The sequence below is a fragment of the Triticum dicoccoides genome, chromosome 7A, assembly GCF_002162155.2.
Source record: "Triticum dicoccoides isolate Atlit2015 ecotype Zavitan chromosome 7A, WEW_v2.0, whole genome shotgun sequence".
Taxonomy (NCBI): domain Eukaryota; kingdom Viridiplantae; phylum Streptophyta; class Magnoliopsida; order Poales; family Poaceae; genus Triticum; species Triticum dicoccoides.
In genome coordinates, this window is record NC_041392.1 from 509,716,591 (window position 1) to 509,738,093 (window position 21,503).

Sequence of the window (21,503 nt, forward strand, 5' to 3'; positions counted from 1 at the left end):
GGAACTCGCTGCTCTGGCACTTGCCCGGTTTCGAGCTAATGAGCCATGGCGTGCGGCCGCGAGGGACGCCGGCGGCCGCTGCGGCTGAGCGCCATGAAGTGCAGACGGCTGCGGCAGCGAGTGCTTCAGGAAGCTCAAGGAGTTGCAAGATGCGGCCAAGGAGATCGCCTGGGAGGTCCGTCCAGCCGCCGCTCCAGCCACCGCTACTGCTACTTGCACAATGATCTGCCATTGTAAAAAGTTAGCTTCTGCGGAATATATTATTATTAGTATCATGCCCGTGCGTTGCCACGGGCTCTGTAAATATTTTGCAAGAGTTATATAAAAACAATGCATGTTAAATTTCACACGTCATACAATATAACATAGACATCGCATAAGATACATAGTGGGAGGAACCCAGCCTCCTCAGACTTTAGCGCTTCCTGGTCGTTGGATCTGGTTCTTGATACATTTTGGACCGTCGGATCAAGCCCCCGGTTGATCCCATTCGTCGGATCAAAACTGAGCACTGTAGATCGAAACAGTGTTAAAACTGGGCTACCAACGCATGTTATTCCGGTGCCCCGCCAAAGGCATTATTGGAATTTCATCAACAGGTATAAACAGCCCGACGCGCCTCTCCTATCCCAAATCTAGCCGCCGCATCGCCCCGTTCCAGTTCTCGCGCCCGCCGCTCGCGGTGCTCCTTGCCACGCCGCCGCCGCTCGCTGTGCTCCTCGCCCTTCCTGTCTCGCCGTCCCTCCCTCCTTCTCCTCCATCGCCAGGAGAGGCCGCCGCTCGTCGTGCTCCTTGCTACGCCGCCGCTGCTCGCCGTGCTCCCCGTCCTTCCTGTCTCGCCGCCCCTCCCTCCATCTCCTCCATCGCCAGGAGAGGCTCGGCCTCGCTCGGGCCGCTGCTCCCCGGTCGAGTTCGTGTGCCTGCATCATCAGGAGGAGCGGAGGTTGCGGCTCGCGTATCTGCTCCTCCATGGACTGCAGCACAAATGGGGGAAGACGTACAACCCATTCTCTGCGTCCCTGGCGTCATCGCTACCGCCTCTTCTCCACTTCCTCTGGTGCTCATCGCAGGGTTTTTTCTTGAACAGATTGTAAACCCTATATGTCCTGTTTGTTGTCTTGAAGATGGGTTGGTTGATGCAATCTGTGTATCTTGGAACTCAAGCTGCAAACCTTCAGATGGGTGTGGTAATGAACTTTTCCTTTCCTTAGCATTTCATTTTCCTCTTGTTTTTAGTTATTTCCAGTAGCGCTTTGCCTTATCTAATTGTTTGAGCACGCTTAAAGCATTTATCGTGTGATATTAGGCCACATTTGAAGAAAAACATAGGCACTATTTTGACTTCCATCGGAGAACTGGCTAATTGCCTTTATAGGAGGTCAGTAGAAAGTAATCAATTACTATATCATTAAAACAATAACATAAGTGTTCTTCATCATGGTGGTTCGGTTGAACTGTTCTGATGGTAGTTTCCTTGGGTCAATTGAAGGTAACCTGAGTTTTTCTAACCCGTTTTTGTGTCTTGTATTGATATTTTCCTTGTGTGACCCCACCAAAAGATATCTCGATGCAACTATTTTCTAATCTAAACACGGATGACTTTTAGCAGGCTCTTAGTTTTCATGCACTTAGCAGGAATGCTACTTTGTTACTTGGTTTGATAAAATAACTACATCGAAGATATATAGATCTCTTGTCTTACTCAATGTGTTCTATAATGATGAAAGCCTCTTATATTTCCAGGCTCCTGAGCTCCTTTATAGGTCTATATATTGCTGTGAAGCTTGTGGTTGGCATGCTTTTTCAAGGTCTGATATCCTATAATCTTAGCATGCAACCATTTTTGGAGGGACTCAAGTTTGAACTGACCAATTTCTTCTAGCATTCAATTCTTGTGAGGGTGGAGTTGGAGAAGGTGGGGCATCAGACAAGAGCCAGTTGCAGCATCCACGACCTCCTTGTCCATGGCCAATCGTGCAAGATTGACCAGGTTGCGGGGTTTGGTCAGCAGTGGTTGTAGCACACTGAAGTGGAGGAGCAGTGTTGTCGTCGACCATGGATTCAAGGTAGTTTCTGATTTCTTCTCCTGTTGTGGTGGTCCTGCAGGTTACTGTTTACATGATGCGTTGGTCGTAGTTGGTGTCGTACTTGTGTGTTTGCTAATGCCTCTGCTACAACATGAGATGTGTTAATGTAGTGTTTATTAAGGTTTGGTCAGCATGCTGAATAAGTCCAATATCAATCTGTTTATGATCATGAGAGTTATGTAAGGATAGGGAGAGACACTGAGGCAAAAGGCACATGTACATGCTCCTTATTACTTATCAGAAACATTTTCCTAGGAATGCTGGCCAGTGCAGCCTCTTGTCGCCAAGGTCATTGTTGAGCCAACTTATTTGTTTCATAGGCTTGTTGTCCTACACTGCATGTTTCTGCTTATCTACTCGCCCATTGCATAGAAATATATGTTTCTCTCCAAGCTCTATGATGCTTGGTTTTTTTAGTGTGTACTTTCCTTGCATAGTTCTGAGCGTCAGGTCTAATGTGTAGCCAAACTGTACATCTTTGAGATCTTGGTTCTAAATTGTCATTTCAGAGAAATGATATCTTTTCATTTATAATTGTTGTTTTAAGAAATGTTATTAGGGTCGTTGGTTCCATTGAAATATAGATCCTATTGGGCAATTCAAATCTTAGCGAGTATGACATTTCACTTTTAGGAACGATTGCTCTCAGCTTCTTCCAAGTTGAATTTGACTAAAATGTGAGTGTCATGTTTCTTAAATGATCACCAGAATTTTCTTTCCTTGCAATGCCAACTGTTGCTGGTTTTCATTCTTCTTGGTTCTTTCTAAATTTATTCTAAAGGTAGTAAATTGTTTTCTTATTGTTGCATGTTGTTCAGGCCGGCCCTCCACCTCTCTTGTCATCTAGGTACCTATGGTGCTCACAGTGGTCACCCGGATCATGGTGGGGATAGTCTATGGCCAGGCCACGAAATCGATGTCGGCAACCCGGCGTATCCACTACAGCCTGAGGTATTTCCTTACCTTGCGTCCCCAAGCCCAACGCCTATCCTCATGTGAAATAGCTAAAATTCATGTGCGTCTCTACTTCAAATGAAAGGATCCATGCTATAGAAATAAACTGCTTTAATTCATGTTCCTTAGATGTATATGCAGCAACAGAACCATAGAGTAGTACTTGCTTAGAGAGCTAGACCAGTGCTATGTAAAAGGTGATTTACAAAGATCTCTGTCCTGAAAGCTTTAATGGTATTTTGTATGGTTTGAAGTACAATTTCGAATTAGGCACCTGAATTTGCCTCAGTTTAGAGTACACTTCTCCTAGATCTTAGGTGAACAATCTTGAAGAATAGTGTTTGATTCTTGAAAAATCATATGAATTTAATTATGGTTTGAAGAAACATATGAATTTCTTTATGGTTTGAAGAAACATATGAATTTCTTAGATAATCATGGTTCTGATTTTTTACTCTCACCCCACAAACAAGACAACTAATCATACTAACAGTTCATGTGATGATCCGTTAATCATCACATAGCAGAAATCAATGGTTCCTATTGTGCTTTGTATTTCTATTATGTCATTGTACTTCTTAGTTTGGCTGTGAAGACCTCAGCTATACTTCATTGTACTTCCTATCCGAGGATCCAAAGGTAGCTAAATCATGGGAATGTAAAATTGCATATTTATCTATATGGGTGTGGATTATTAATTTATTATACTTCATTGTGATTTAGAAAGTGTAATTTCAGTGACATGCGGTTGTAATTAGTTAACCAAATAACCCCCAGACGTTGTTAATCTGAAGGCAAATTACACAGTCCTCTCTTAATACTACCGTTGCATCATATGAGATAAGTTACTCCAGTTGTACATAGGTATCCATCCTTTTCCTGCTCAAGTATCAAGTGGATCATATGTTGCCCTAACCTACATCATCTTTTCTTGCAGGTAGTTTCTTCATTTAGCTGCATACTTATTTGGATCTCTCAGTTGTTAAGTGCAATCTTTTCTACTTATTCTCTACAGGCACAGTGTTACTGGTTTGTTTTCAATCTCAACATGCCATCTATCTGAATTTTGTATAGCTTGCATAGTGGCTAAGTTCACGAGCTAATTCTAATATTATCTATAGAGCTTCCATATTATCATTAGGATGATGAAGCCTGTCAAGTATTGTCCACTACTAATTGCATTAGCTTCGCCTCAGAACTTGGAAAGAGGAAGTAGAGTTATCAATAATGATCAGTTATAAAGTACCGTAGATATTGATGTTTCTAGAGCATCGTTTCCAATTGTCTGTTATCTCATTGTGTTTATGAGCAGATACAACATCTCCTGTAACACTTATTCTTACACTTGCTGGTATGAATTGCCTGGCTATATTTATAGAATCTATGTCTTTATGTTTTGTACTATTTGATGCAAATCAGTTTTCCTCGGCAAACATTGTGCCTAGCTTTTGGTACAAAATTTGCCCTTATGATCTGTAGTGAAATTGCGGTTATCCTGGGCAACAGCTATAGTTCGCTTTTGGTACATATTTAATCTGTATGCCCTATACTAAAATCAGTTATCTTGGGCAGAAACTATACCTTGCTCTTGATAGATCTTTGTAGTGTTTGTGATATATATTGAACACATTTATTCTAAGCGGTTATTCTAATTTCTTTTGGTTAAATGATTTGTTATGTTGAGGGTTTAGACACTGGGGTCACTGTGCTGAGCCAGGCAACGCGCGCCAAGGCGCGCTTCCGATCTAGTAATTAATTAATAATTGAAGTCCACTTCACTTGCGATGCCCACGAACTTGGTTTTCTTGGGGGCAGACATGATTGATACGATGACTGTAATATCTCTAGGGGTATAAACATAGATTGTCGACATGATACAAAAATGATCCAAATTAGTGGAATACAAAAGGTAATATGACAAAGGAAAGATCGATAATAATATTGAAAAATACCTTGTGCGATAACATTTAAATTGGCATTTTTTGGGTTTGTTATGAGATATCACCGTTTCCGCATCATTATGTTGTAAAAAAACTCGTGAATTTTCGGCCCCTTTCAACGACGTCACTTCGGAACCCTTGTCGATGGATTCTTTTTGTGCATCTCCAAAGTCCATATATATGTCTCCTATATTTGAGAAAAATATATATAAAAAATACACACTTTGTATTATCATGTTTAACGTACATACAAAGAATGATTAGCTACATGCACCTCCTCTCGTGGTGTTTCAGTCCGGTTTGTCATCGTTACATCAGTGCCTATGTCGGAATCCGTCACTTTCTATCTCTCATGAAATATAAACGCTATTTATACTGCATCATATAAACATATATAATGTATAATAATAATAAAAGTGAAACTAATACAACTGTTTTATTTTGTAAAAAAGAACAGCTTTTTCATATTATTAAAAAAGATGTTGCATTTCTCTCGTGGAAAGCAACCAACAATAATGTTCATATATAAATAAGTACTCATCTAAAATTTCCTAAATCATTTTAAATTATTTATATAGGCTATGGAAAATTGTCCAACAAAAGATAAAAACATGCAAGCAAACCAACATAAACCAAGTATATTTGGTTTCTTCTCTCAATTTTTTTTGTGATACTCTCAATATATCTAAAAAGTATATAAAATATTTTTTTGTATGAACCATGTTTAATATATATACATTATTTATTTTTTTGAGGTATATATACTTTATTTATCTATCTATTTTCGTAGAGCAAACGTTGCCGATCCAAAGCCCAAATTAGCTATCCAGCACGGCCCAACCAGCACCCAATCTAAGCCTAAAAATTAGGAATTCCAAAAAAAAGTTTATTTCGTTCGGCACCGAACGGAACGCAACCTTATCTCCCCCAGTACTCTCTCCTCTCCTCTCCACTCACTCAACCTCTCTCGCCCCTCTCCCGGTCTCCCCTCCCCCGCCGCATCCGCTGCACGTGACCACAAGCTCCTGCCGCAACCGCGCGACTCTGCCCGCCGACCACCGCATCCATCGCATGCATCGGCGGTTGCCGCACGACGAAGGTCACGGCTGGTCCCGCGATGGCCTCGGCTAGAGGAGGACGATAGGTCCATAGCGACGGACGCTCAAGTAAGAGGAGCGGCCCAATGGCGGCGGCCTCGAGCACGGGGATAAGTGCAGGCTGGGGATGCAGGAGAGGTGCAGCGCGGGGTTTGGAGCTCCCACGAGCGGGGTGCGGCGCATCCGACGGCGACAGACACAGGGACGCGTTGATCCGGGTGTGGGTGCTCAATTCGGTCCCGTTTTGGCCGGATCCGCGGCGGTGCTCATCTCCGGCGAGGTGGCCTGTGACTCGCGGGACGACGACAGCGCAAGACCACAGGAGGGGCTCATCTCATGGGACAGGGGCGCGAGGTCTTGTTGGCTTCGGTTGCCGGTGGCTTGACGCAGGGGTGGCCGGGGTCCGGCGCCATGGAGGCTCTTCGAGGACGAGGAAGCAGACAGCGACGACAACTTTGAGGCCAGCGGGGGCGCCGTCTCCGCGTTCGATGGTCGGGGTCCAACGCGGCCGCCGTTGGCTCCATCCCCTACAGGTAATTCCCCCTGAATTTTACCCCTTGAAATTGCCATGATTATCCCACGGAGAGGCACAACCTTTTTCTTTTTGAGATTCAGGGTAGTAAAGCTACTCTACTGAAACCACAAATTCAGAGATCATAAGCGGGTGAGGCAGTCTGGTATGTCAGCAATCCTCTCCCGGTCTTCCGAATTCCTGGCCAACGCTCCAAGCCCATCAGCAAGGGCATTGCACAATCTCCCCACACTGCTGATACTATTGTTGGAAATATGCCCTAGAGGCAATAATAAATTGATTATTATTATATTTCCTTGTTCATGATAATCGTTTATTATCCATGCTAGAATTGTATTGATAGGAAACTCAGATACATGTGTGGATACATAGACAACACCATGTCCCTAGTAAGCCTCTAGTTGACTAGCTCGTTGATCAATAGATGGTTACGGTTTCCTGACCATGGACATTGGATGTCGTTGATAACGGGATCACATCATTAGGAGAATGATGTGATGGACAAGACCCAATCCTAAGCATAGCACTAGATCGTGTAGTTCGTATGCTAAAGCTTTTCTAATGTCAAGTATCATTTCCTTAGACCATGAGATTGTGCAACTCCCGGATACCGTAGGAGTGCTTTGGTGTGCCAAACGTCACAACGTAACTGGGTGGCTATAAAGGTACACTACGGGTATCTCCGAAAGTGTCTGTTGGGTTGGCACGAATCGAGACTGGGATTTGTCACTCCGTGTGACGGAGAGGTATCTCTAGGCCCACTCGGTAGGACATCATCATAATGTGCACAATGTGACCAAGGAGTTGATCACGGGATGATGTGTTACGGAACGAGTAAAGAGACTTGCCGGTAACGAGATTGAACAAGGTATCGGGATACCGACGATCGAATCTCGGGAAAGTATCGTACCGATAGACAAAGGGAATTGTATACGGGATTGATTAAGTCCTTGACATCGTGGTTCATCCGATGAGATCATCGTGGAACATGTGGGAGCCAACATGGGTATCCAGATCCCGCTGTTGGTTATTGACCGGAGAACGTCTCGGTCATGTCTGCATGTCTCCCGAACCCGTAGGGTCTACACACTTAAGGTTCGATGACGTTAGGGTTATAAAGGAAGTTTGTATGTGGTTACCGAATGTTGTTCGGAGTCCCGGATGAGATCCCGGACGTCACGAGGAGTTCCGGAATGGTCCGGATGTAAAGATTTATATATGGGAAGTCCTGTTTTGGTTACCGGACAAGTTTCGGGGTCACCGGTATTGTACCGGGACCACCGGAAGGGTCCCGGGGGTCCACCAGGTGGGGCCACCTGCCCCGGGGGGGCACATGGGCTGTAAGGGGGTGCGCCTTGGCCTATATGGGCCAAGGGCACCAGCCCCAAGAGGCCCATGCACCAAGGGATAAGGAAAGGAAGAGTCCTAAAGGGGGAAGGCACCTTCGAGGTGCCTTGGGGAGGAGGGACTCCTCCTAGCCGCACCCTTCCTTGGAGGAAGGGCCAAGGCTGCGCCTCCCCCCTCTCCCTTGCCCCTATATATATGTGGGGGGTGGGAGGGCAGCCATACCAATGTTCTGGTGCAGCCCTCCCCCTCTCCCAAGTCCTTCTCCTCTCTCGTGGTGCTTGGCGAAGTCCTGCAGGATTGCCACGCTCCTCCACCACCACCACGCCGTTGTGCTGCTGCTGGATGGAGTCTTCCTCAACCTCTCCCTCTCTCCTTGCTGGATCAAGGCATGGGATACGTCACCGGGCTGTACGTGTGTTGAACGCGGAGGTGCCGTGCGTTCGGCACTTGGTCATCGGTGATTTGGATCACGACGAGTACGACTCCATCAACCTCGTTCACTTGAACGCTTCCGCTTAGCGATCTACAAGGGTATGTATATGCACTCTCCTTCCCCTCGTTGCTGGTTTCTCCATAGATAGATCTTGGTGATACGTAAGAAAATTTTGAATTTCTGCTACGTTCCCCAACAGTGGCATCATGAGCTAGGTCTATGCGTAGATTCTATGCACGAGTAGAACACAAAGAAGTTGTGGGCGTTGATTTTGTTCAATATGCTTGCCGTTACTAGTATTATCTTGATTCGACGGTATTGTGGGATGAAGCGGCCCGGACCAACCTTACACGTATGCTTACGTGAGACCGGTTCCACCGACAAACATGCACTAGTTGCATAAGGTGGCTGGCGGGTGTCTGTCTCTCCCGCTTTAGTCGGGTCGGATTCGATGAAAAGGGTCCTTATGAAGGGTAAATAGCAATTGGCATATCACGTTGTGGTTTTGCGTAGATAAGAAACGTTCTTGCTAGAAACCCATAGCAGCCACGTAAAACACGCAAACAACAATTAGAGGACGTCTAACTTGTTTTTGCAGGGTATGCTATGTGATGTGATATGGCAAAAGGATGTGATGGATGATATATGTGATGTATGAGATGATCATGTTCTTGTAATAGGAATCACGACTTGCATGTCGATGAGTATGACAATCGGCAGGAGCCATAGGAGTTGTCTTAATTTATTTATGACATGCGTGTCAACATAAACGTCATGTAATTACTTTACTTTATTGCTAACCGTTAGCTGTAGTAGTAGAAGTAATAGTTGACGAGACAACTTCAAGAAGACACGATGATGGAGATCATGATGATGGAGATCATGGTGTCATGCCGATGACGATGATGATCATGGAGCCCCGAAGATGGAGATCAAAAGGAGCAATATGATATTGGCCATATCATGTCACTATTTGATTGCATGTGATGTTTATCATGTTTATGCATCTTGTTTGCTTAGAACAACGGTAGTAAATAAGATGATCCCTCATTAAAATTTCAAGAAGGTGTTCCCCCTAACTATGCACCGTTGCGCCAGTTCGTTGTTTCAAAGCACCACGTGATGATCGGGTGTTTGATTCCAACGTTCACATGCGAAGGGTGTAAGACAGATTTACACATGCAAACACTTAGGTTGACTTGACGAGCCTAGCATGTGTACAGACATGGCCTCGGAACACAGAAGACCGAAAGGTCGAGCATGAGTCGTATAGAAGATACGATCAACATGAAGATGTTCACCAACGTTGACTAGTCCGTCTCACGTGATGATCGGACACGTCCTAGTTGACTCGGATCATGTAATCACTTAGATGACTAGAGGGATGTCTATCTGAGTGGGAGTTCATAAAATGAACTTAATTATCCTGAACATAGTCAAAAAGGATTTTGCAAATTATGTCGTAGCTCGCGCTTTAGTTCTACTGTTTAGATATGTTCCTAGAAAAAAATTAGTTGAAAGTTGATAGTAGCAATTATGCGGACTAGGTCCGTAAACTGAGGATTGTCCTCATTGCTTCTTAGAAGGCTTATGTCCTTAATGCACCGCTCAGTGTGCTGAACCTTGAACGTCGTCTATGGATGTTGCGAACATCTGACATACACGTTTTGATAACTACGTGATAGTTCAGTTAAACGGTTTAGAGTTGAGGCACCGAAGACGTTTTGAAACGTCGCGAAACATATGAGATGTTTCGAGGGCTGAAATTGGGATTTCAGGCCCGTGCCCACGTCAAGAGGTATAAGACCTCCGACGATTTTCTTAGCCTACAAACTAAGGAGAAAAGCTCAATTGTTGAGCTTGTGCTCAGATTGTCTGAGTACAACAATCATTTGAATCGAGTGGGAGTTAATCTTCCAGATGAGATAATGATGTTTCTCCGAAGTCATTACCACCAAGCTGCTAGAGCTTCGTGATGAACTATAATGTATCAGGGACATATATGATGATCCTTGAGTTATTCGCGATGTTTGACACCACAAAAGTAGAAATCAAGAAGGAGCATCAATTGTTGATGGTTGGTGAAACCACTAGTTTCAAGAAGGGCAAGGGCAAGAAGGGATACTTCATGAAACGGCAATTCAGTTGCTGCTCTAGTGAAGAAACCCAAGGTTGAACCCAAACCCGAGACTAAGTGCTTCTGTAATAAGGGGAACAGCCACTGGAGCAGAATTACCCTAGATACTTGGTAGATTAGAAGGCTGGCAAGGTCGATAGAAGTATATTGGATATACATTGTGTTGATGTGTACTTTACTAGTACTCCTAGTAGCACCAGGGTATTGGATACCGGTTCGGTTGCTAAGTGTTAGTAACTCGAAATAAAAGCTACGGAATGAACAAAGACTAGCTAAAGGTGAGCTGACAATATGTGTTGGAAGTGTTTCCAATGTTGATATGATCAAGCATCGCACGCTCCCTCTACCATCGAGATTGGTGTTAAACCTAAATAATTGTTATTTGGTGTTCGCGTTGAGCATAGACATGATTGAATTATGACTATCGCAATACGGTTATTCATTTAAAGAGAATAATAGTTACTCTGTTTATTTGAATAATACCTTCAATGGTCTTACACCTAAAATGAATGGTTTATTGAATCTCGATCGTAGTGATACACATGTTCATGCCAAAAGATAGTAATGATAGTACCACCTACTTGTGGCACTGCCACGTAAGTCATATCGGTATAAAACGCATGAAGAAGCTCCATGTTGATGGATCTTTGGGCTCGCTCGTTTTTGAAAAGTTTGAGACATGTGAACCATGTCTATTTGTATATACGCATGAAGAAACTCCATGCAGATGGACCATTTGGACTCACTTGTTTTTGAATCACTTGAGACATGCAAATCATACCACATGGGCAAGATGACTGAAAGCCTCGTTTTCAGTAAAATGGAACTAGAAAGCAACTTGTTGGAAGAAATACATTTTGATGTGTGCAGTCCAATGAGTGCTGAGGCGTATAGTGGATATCGTTATGTTCTTCACAGATGATTTGAGTAGATGTTGAGTATATTTACTTGATGAATCACGAGTCTGAATTATTGAAAAGGTTCAAGTAATTTCAGGGTGAAGTTGAAAGATCATCGTGACAAGAGGATAAAATATCTATGATATGATCATAGAGATGAATATCTGAATTACGAGTTTGGCACAGAATTAAGACATTGTGGAAATCGTTTCACAACTAATACAGCCTGGAACACCATAGTGTGATGGTGTGTCCGTACATCATAACTGCACCCTATTGGATATGATGCATACCATGATGTCTCTTATCGAATTACCACGATAGTTCATGGGTTAGGCATTAGAGACCACATTCACTTTAAATAGGGCACCACGTAATTCCGATGAGATGACACCGTATGAACTATGGTTTAGAGAAACCTAAGCTGTCATTTCTTAAAAGTGTGGGGCTGCGACACTTATGTGAAAAAGTTTCAGGCTGATAAACTCGAACCCAAAGCGGATAAATGCATCTTCATAGGACACCCAAAACAGTTGGGTATACCTCCTGTCTCAGATCCGAAAGCAATAAGGGATTGTTTCTAGAATCGGGTCCTTTCTCGAGAAAAAGTTTCTCTCGAAGGAATTGAGTGGGAGGATGGTGGAGACTTGATGAGGTTATTGAACCGTCACTTCAACTAGTGTATAGCAGGGCACAAAGAGTTGTTCCTGTGGCACCTACACCAATTGAAGTGGAAGCTTATGATATTGATCATGAGACTTCGGATCAAGTCACTCCCAAACCTCGTAGGATGACAAGGATGCGTACTACTTCAGAGTGGTACGTAATCCTGTCTTGGAAGTCATGTTGCTAGACAACAATGAACCTACGAGCCATGGAGAAGCGATGGTGGGCCCGGATTCCGATAAATGGCTCGAGGCCATATAATCCGAGAGAGGATCCATATATGAAAACAAAGTGTAGACTTTGGAAGAACTACTTGGTGGTCGTAAGGCTGTTAGGTACATATGGATTTTAAAAGGAAGACGGACAATGATGGTAAGTATCACCATTAAGAAAGCTCGACTTGTCGTTAAGATGTTTTCCGACAAGTTCAAGGAGTTGACTATGGTGAGACTTTCTCACTCGTAGCGATGCTAAGAGTCTGTTGGAATTATATTAGCGATTACTGCATTATTTATGAAATCTTGCAGATAGGATGTCAAAACATTGTTTACTCGACGATTTTCTTGAGGAAAGGTTGTATGTGATACAACCGGAAGGTTTTGTCAATCCTGAAAGATGCTAATAAGTATGCAAAGCTCCAGCAATCCTTCTAAGGACTGGAGTAAGCATCTCGGAGTTGGAATGTATGCTTTGATGATGATCAAAGATTTTGGTGTATACAAAGTTTATGAGAAACTTGTATTTCCAAAGAAGTGAGTGGGAGCACTATAGAATTTCTGATGAGTATATGTTGTTGACATTCAGAAATGACGTAGAATTTCTGGAAATCATATAGGGTTATTTGGAAAGTGTTTTCAATGAAAAGCCTGGATTAAGCTGCTTGAGCATTGAGCATGAAGATCTATAAGGATAGATCAAAACGCTTAATGGAACTTTCAAATGAGCACATACCTTGACATGATCTTGAAGGTGTTCAAGATGGATCAGTCAAAGAAGGAGTTCTTGCCTAAGTTGTAAGGTATGAAGTTAAGACTTAAAGCTCGACCATGGCAGAATAGAGAGAAAGGACGAAGGTCGTCCCCTATGCTTAAGACGTAGGCTCTACAGTATGCTATGCTGTGTACCGCACCTGAAGTGTGCCTTGCCATGAGTCAGTCAAGGGGTACAAGAGTGATCCAAGAATGGATCACAGGACAACGGTCAAAGTTATCCTTAGTAACTAGTGGACTAAGGAATTTTCTCGATTATGGAGGTGGTAAAAGAGTTCGTCGTAAAGGGTTACGCCGATGCAAACTTTGACACTAATCCAGATTATTCTGAGTAGTAAACTAGATTCGTATAGTAGAACAGTTATTTGGAATAGCTCCAAATAGAACATGGTAGTTGCATCTAGGAGATGACATAGAGATTTGTAAAGCACACACGGATCTGAAAGGTTCAGACCCGTTGACTGTAACCTCTCTCACAAGCATAACATGATCAAACCCAGAACTCATCGAGTGTTAATCACATGGTAAATGTGAACTAGATTATTGACTCTAGTAAACTCTTTGGGTGTTAGTCACATGGGGATGTGACCTTGAGTGTTAATCACATATCGATGTGAACTGGATTATCGACTCTAGTGCAAGTGGGAGACTGTTGGAATATGCCCTAGAGGCAATAATAAATTGATTATTATTATATTTCCTTGTTCATGATAATCGTTTATTATTCATGCTAGAATTGTATTGATAGGAAACTCAGATACATGTGTGGATACATAGACAACACCATGTCCCTAGTAAGCCTCTAGTTGACTAGCTCGTTGATCAATAGATGGTTACGGTTTCCTGACCATGGACATTGGATGTCGTTGATAACGGGATCACATCATTAGGAGAATGATGTGATGGACAAGACCCAATCCTAAGCATAGCACTAGATCGTGTAGTTCGTATGCTAAAGCTTTTCTAATGTCAAGTATCATTTCCTTAGACCATGAGATTGTGCAACTCCCGGATACCGTAGGAGTGCTTTGGTGTGCCAAACGTCACAACGTAACTGGGTGGCTATAAAGGTACACTACGGGTATCTCCGAAAGTGTCTGTTGGGTTGGCACGAATCGAGACTGGGATTTGTCACTCCGTGTGACGGAGAGGTATCTCTAGGCCCACTCGGTAGGACATCATCATAATGTGCACAATGTGACCAAGGAGTTGATCACGGGATGATGTGTTACAGAACGAGTAAAGAGACTTGCCGGTAACGAGATTGAACAAGGTATCGGGATACCGACGATCGAATCTCGGGCAAGTATCGTACCGATAGACAAAGGGAATTGTATACGGGATTGATTAAGTCCTTGACATCGTGGTTCATCCGATGAGATCATCGTGGAACATGTGGGAGCCAACATGGGTATCCAGATCCCGCTGTTGGTTATTGACCGGAGAACGTCTCGGTCATGTCTGCATGTCTCCCGAACCCGTAGGGTCTACACACTTAAGGTTCGATGACGCTAGGGTTATAAAGGAAGTTTGTATGTGGTTACCGAATGTTGTTCGGAGTCCCGGATGAGATCCCGGACGTCACGAGGAGTTCCGGAATGGTCCGGAGGTAAAGATTTATATATGGGAAGTCCTGTTTTGGTCACCGGACAAGTTTCGGGGTCACCGGTATTGTACCGGGACCACCGGAAGGGTCCCGGGGGTCCACCAGGTGGGGCCACCTGCCCCGGGGGGGCACATGGGCTGTAAGGGGGTGCGCCTTGGCCTATATGGGCCAAGGGCACCAGCCCCAAGAGGCCCATGCGCCAAGGGATAAGGAAAGGAAGAGTCCTAAAGGGGGAAGGCACCTTCGAGGTGCCTTGGGGAGGAGGGACTCCTCCTAGCCGCACCCTTCCTTGGAGGAAGGGCCAAGGCTGCGCCTCCCCCCTCTCCCTTGCCCCTATATATATGTGGGGGGTGGGAGGGCAGCCATACCAATGTTCTGGTGCAGCCCTCCCCCTCTCCCAAGTCCTTCTCCTCTCTCGTGGTGCTTGGCGAAGCCCTGCAGGATTGCCACGCTCCTCCACCACCACCACGCCGTTGTGCTGCTGCTGGATGGAGTCTTCCTCAACCTCTCCCTCTCTCCTTGCTGGATCAAGGCATGGGAGACGTCACCGGGCTGTACGTGTGTTGAACGCGGAGGTGCCGTGCGTTCGGCACTTGGTCATCGGTGATTTGGATCACGACGAGTACGACTCCATCAACCTCGTTCACTTGAACGCTTCCGCTTAGCGACCTACAAGGGTATGTATATGCACTCTCCTTCCCCTCGTTGCTGGTTTCTCCATAGATAGATCTTGGTGATACGTAAGAAAATTTTGAATTTCTGCTACGTTCCCCAACAACTATGATCCGAGAAGTTTGTGTGTGCTTGCTTGATGTCTCCTAGCAGTCCATAGCAGGGGGAGAGGGACTGCTTCCCTGTCATCAGTTCCTTAATCCGAATTTGGCAGTCAAGTTCCAAAATCACGGGGCTCCTGTAGATCTTCGAGAGTGCGTGCAACCAAATAAGGGTTGCTTTTGCTTCGGCCTCCTCAACACTACGGCTAGGTGACGTATTCTGACTGATAGAAATAACAAGATGCCCTCTGTTGTCCCTTGCGACAGCACCTGCAGAATATTCACCCGTTTCCTCCAAGTACGAGGCTACAGAATTTACTTTGATTGATCCCAAGGCCGGCCCTGTCCAATGCAAGTGTTGCATGGTGGGGCAGCGTGGCTGCTGTCGTAGTCGCATCGGTAGGAATGCTCGTGGGCGAAGAGGGCGCGTTGGCGATTGCCGGAGAGAGGGGAGCGGTGCTGGGTCTTGAGAGAGACAAGAGACGTGGGCGGCAGAGGCGGTGGTGTGGGGATCGAGTTGAGCGAGCGAGAGAGGAGGGAGACACGCGAGTGCGTAGGCCTCTCTGGTGTAGCGATTTTTTGTTTCTGTGATTGCGGGGTGCGGATAGCATGTTGTCTATTTCCTTTTTAACGAAGGCATTTGGGGGTGGGGGATTGTTTTTAGTTTGATGGAGGGGTTGGGTATCAGATGTTTGGGTAAGTATTGATTCTGTCCAGATATGTCGGGAGAGAACAGATGCAACCGTTTTTCTATATTAGTGAATGAAACCAGTTAAGCATTGGACAATGCATACCCTTGTTCTGAAACATTGCTACATGCATTTTTCACTCCTCTGAGATCACTTCCTCTAAAAACAAACAGAGTACTATAGGAACCCTGATAAGGTTGTTTTAGATTCAATTTAAATCACACCCTGAAAGCTGGCATGGCATTTGACTATATGGGCATTAATCTCCAGCAAAATACAATGCTCCTGTAATAGAAGGCTTTAACTCAAGATTAATGTAAACAAGAATGCAAGCCGAGTTCACCTAAACAACGACTAAAATAATACTCCCGCTGTCCCAAAATAAGTGTCTCAAGCTTAGTACAACTTTGTACTAAAGTTAGTACAAAGTTGAGACACTTATTTTGTGACGGGGGGAGTAGAAGACAATAAATCAGAACTTCCTATTGGGTTTTAGGCAATCAAGTTCAGGTGTAAACGACAACCACATGCATGTAGTAACTAAAGCAAGATCATCATGTGCCTATTCACTGTCAGTCTAAGGTGAGGAAAATGGAACAATGTAGGCATAACTGATAATGCCGTTTTTAAATTGATCACATGGCCTTCTTTTTAGGCATAAAATAGATGGGCTTGTCAATGTGAAATGCACATATGTGAAATCTAGACATTTGCTCTGTCTTTTGTTGTTCTGATGCATGCAAATCTGTTCAGAAGCATATATATTATGCTTTGCTTTGCTGACATTCTATTTTGAAGAACGGTTTGCTACAGTTATCATGCGGATAAGAGAACCAAAAACTACCACATTGATATCTGCTTCAGGAAAAATGGTAAGGCCAAGTTCTTGTACATCTGATGCAGAATATGTTCTTTTGTAGTTTGATTATCTAATGATGTTGGAGCTGATACTGTACGCGCATATGAGTAGATATTCATGTTGTAGTCAGCTGAGTGTTGAAATTCAATGCAGATCCCCCATGGACACTAAGTGTTTGGAGTTCACTACATATTTTTCTTATTATCTACATGTCAGAATTAAATCTTTTTAATCAGTAGAAAGTCCCTCTATTCATCCATTGAAAAGTTAAGCAAAGATTTGTCGAGATTGGATTGATACTATACTTCAATTAAAATTCCTTGGGTATCAGTTGATTCCATTCACCTTAATGGAAACCTGCAAAAATGTTTTGATTCAGTGGCCTTTGTTAACATTTTACAGGAAAGTGAATTTGATAGTTATACCAGAGAGTTATTGTCTTAGTGGTCTTATCCTCCTAATTACATACTGATGCAAAGTATACCGTTGCTGTGTTATCAGGTTTGCACTGGAGCAAAAAGTGAACAACAATGTAAACTCGCAGCTAGAAAGGTATTTCCTAGCTTTATTTCCTTTCATACATATCAGAGGTGAAAGGTTCAGAAATTGTAAATGTTTTCTACTTTCATTATGCTCTTATATCCAGAAGCTTGGCTTTCCTGCAAAATTCATGTTGGGGAGCGTAGTAATTTCAAAAATTTCCTACGCACACGCAAGATCATGGTGATGCATAGCAACGAGAGGGGAGAGTGTGATCTACGTACCCTTGTAGACCGATAGCGGAAGCGTTTAGCACAACGCGGTTGATGTAGTCGTATGTCTTCACGGCCCAACCGATCAAGCACCGAAACTACGACACCTCCGAGTTCTAGCACACGTTCAGCTCGATGGTGATCCCTGGACTCCGATCCAGCAAAGTGTCGGGGAAGAGTTCGTCAGCACGACGACGTGGTGACGATCTTGATGTTCTACCATCGCAGGGCTTCGCCTAAGCACCGCTACAATATTATCAAGGATTATGGTGGAAGGGGGCACCGCACACGGTTAAGAAAACGATCACGTGGATCAACTTCTGTGTCTATGGGGTGCCCCTGCCCTCGTATATAAAGGATCAAGGGGGAGGAGGCCGGCCCTAGGAGGGGCGTGTAACACCCTTGATGCGACTATATCTCCCACGTGTCGAGGCACGACTTAGAGGCATAATCGCATTGAAGGCATATGTCGCAAGTTAGGCAATCTTCACAACATCCCATGTAATAGAGATAATAAAAGGGGAGATAACATAGTTGGCTTACACTCGCCACGTCAATCAAGTACATAAATAACATTACATCATCCAAATGCTCATGGCCCGACTACGGCGCCAAAATAAAAGAACAACCCAACATGCGACACGGTCCCGATCACCCCCAACTGGGCACCACTACTGATCATCAGGAAAGGAAACATAGTATCGTTGAGAGTCCTCGTCGAACTCCCACTTGAGCTCAAGCGCGTCACCTGGAGCGGAATCGTCAGGCCCTGCATCTGGTTTAATAGTAATCTGTGAGCCACAGGGACTCAGCAATCTCGCACCCTCACGATCAAGACTATTTAAGCTTAAAAGAAAAGCAAGGTAAATATGTGGAGTTGCAGCAAGCGACTAGCATGAATGGTGGCTATCCTGTTCGCAAAAGAAAGCGAGAAGAGAAGGCAAAGCGCGAACGCATAACTAGAGGGCAATCCTGCGGCAAGCATTACTCCAACACCGTGTTCACTTCTCGGACTCCGCCGAGAAGGGGCCATCACGGTAACTCACACCGTTGATTCATTTTAATTAAGTTAAGGTTCAAGTTATCTACAACCAGACATTAACAAATTCCCATCTGCCTATAACCGCGGGCACGGCTTTCGAAAGTTCAAATCCCTGCAGGGGAGTCCCAACTTAGCCCATGACAAGCTCTCACGGTCAACGAAGGAATAGACCTCCTCCCGAGACGTTCCGATCAGACTCGGTATCTCGGTTCTTCAAGACACTTCGACGGGTTAAAACAAGACCAGCAACACCGCCCGAATGTGCCGACAAATCCCGATAGGAGCTGCACATATCTCTTTCTCAGGGCACACTCAGATTGTCTTAGGTACGGGTAGGCCAGCCCAGAGTTGCCCCTGGTGGCCACCGACAGCTGACAGGTGGACCAACACTCAGAGGAGCACTGGCCCGGGGGGGTTTAAAATAAGATGACCCTCGGGCTCCGGAAACCCAAGGGAAAAGAGGCTAGGTGGCAAATGATAAAACCAAGGTTGGGCATTGCTGGAAAAGCTTTAATCAAGGTGAACTATCAAGGGGTTCCCATTATAACCCAACCGCGTAAGGAACGCAAAATCCGGGAACATAACACTGATATGACGGAAACTAAGGCGACAAGACTGGAACAAAACACTAGGCGAGAGGCCGAGCCTTCCACCCTTTACCAAGTATATAGATGCATTAAGATAACAAGATAATATAATGATATCCCAACAAGTAAATAATGTTCCAACAAGGAATGGCCTCCAATCTTCTACTGCAACTAGTAACGCTATAAGAAGGGCTGAGCAAAGCGGTAACATAGCCAATTAACGGTTTGCTAGGACATGGTGGGTTAGAGGTTTGACATGGCAATTGGGAGTCTTGAAAGCAAGTGGTAGGCATCGTAGCATTGGCATAGCAAAAGAGCGAGCATCTAGCAAAGCAAAGATAGTAGTGATTTCGAGGGTATGATCATCTTGCCTGCAAAGTTATCAGAGTTGACTGGATCCTCCAAAGCAAACTCAACGGGCTCCTCGTTAGCGAACTCGTCTCCCGGCTCTACCCAAACAAGACAAACAAGCAAACGGAACACAATCAACCACGTGCAAAGCTCAAACAATATGATGCAAGGATGGTATGCTATGCGGGATGCGATGCGGGATGCATATGCAAGATTTGACAAGGAATGCATGAATCTGGCCTCAACATCGAAATCCAAGTATTCCACTGGAAAGATAAGATGAAATCGCTTGAAAATGATATAAAGAACGTCGGAATCGGAGCTACCGTTTGGAAATGGCAAGCGATTCAAATATGACACCGGTCTGCGATTTACAGCAAGTAGCCATCTAAATGCAATGAGATGAACATGCTACAGCACACAAACATGACAACAAAATACATGGCCGGGGTGCATTCAAGATGCTTAACAAAAGTCTAGCACTGAGCTACGGCCAATTCATCCATTAACAGGTTCAAACAAGCATGGCAAAAATGCATATGATAAACAGATCTCAGACTTAGTGAAATTAACACTTGTCTGGAATTTCAGATCAGATAGCACTCTTCGGAGCAACAAAACTACAAGCTACAGGACCTGAAAATTGCAAAGTAAAGCATGGCATGGAGCTACTCAAAGAGCTTAACAAAAGTCCCTTAGTGACCTTGAGCCAAAAGGGATCAGAAAATACAATTGCAAGCATGTGAATATGGCAAAAACATAATCAGATCACAGACTTAGTGAAAATTGGAGCATGCTGAAACAGATATCAAGTAGGCATGTTTACGAGCTCGATGCACTCACTACGGAGCAAGACATGACAAGCTAAGCATACACCCATCAAGAATACACAAAATTCAAGCTAGACATGTCAAGAACAATAGCATAGCATGCACGGATCAACTACAACATCCCCAGCAAAATTGCTAACAAGTAGACAATCTGCCCAGATTCACGAAGTAGCAAAAGTAGAGCTCGATTGACTCAAGCTAGGTTGCTCCATAATTACAAACAAAGACATGGATGGATAGAGCACTACAATATTAACAAAACATCCTTACTGATCATCCTCAAAAGAGGCCCGGATCACTAGGAAACAATATGAACATATGGCATCATGAGAAAAACAGATCAAGGACTTTGGTGGAATTGCTAAGTCCCTGAAATCAGCATTACCAAGTGCCTCACTTTACAAGCTTGTGCTAGTCACCACACACATCACAAAAATACATGGGTTGCACCTCTGGAAAGATGGCAAAACCCTTAACAAAACACATGTAGAGCTTATGGGCATATCATGCACACAATAAACATGGCAAAAATGACAAATATCTAAATGGAGCAGCAGATCTGATAATTATCTCAAGTAGCACTCTTCTAACAGCATTTCGGGCATCAAGATGAACTCAAATGAAAATGATGCAATGGAATGAAATGATGTGCTCTCTGAGGCGAACAATTTGATATGCTATAAGTCCAAAACGGAGCTACGGATGCAAAGTTATAGCACGATGAACAGGGCAACATGAACTAGGGTTTCGGGAGAAAGTCAACCCGAGTTTGGATCTAGATCTGAGATCTGCACGGTTCCCGATGCGGCTCGCCGGAGTACTATTCGCCGGCGGGGAGGAAGCTCGCCGGAGCACGACGGGGAGGCGGGGGCCGGTGTGGGCGCGGCCGGCGACGAGGCTGGGGAGGCGCGGCGGCGGCGGTGCGGCTCCGGT

General features: G+C 44.4%; 1 long non-coding RNA gene across 2 annotated transcripts in view; it reads left to right on the forward strand.

Moving 5' to 3' along the window:
• Positions 1-5,920: 5,920 nt before the first annotated feature.
• Positions 5,921-21,503, forward strand: part of LOC119332221 — a 32,432-nt gene continuing 16,849 nt past the window's right edge. For both annotated transcript variants that reach the window (XR_005160856.1, XR_005160855.1), the window contains exons 1-3: positions 5,921-6,611; positions 16,963-17,021; positions 17,510-17,560. This is a non-coding gene — a long non-coding RNA (uncharacterized LOC119332221). The remainder of the gene's footprint in view (positions 6,612-16,962; positions 17,022-17,509; positions 17,561-21,503) is intronic.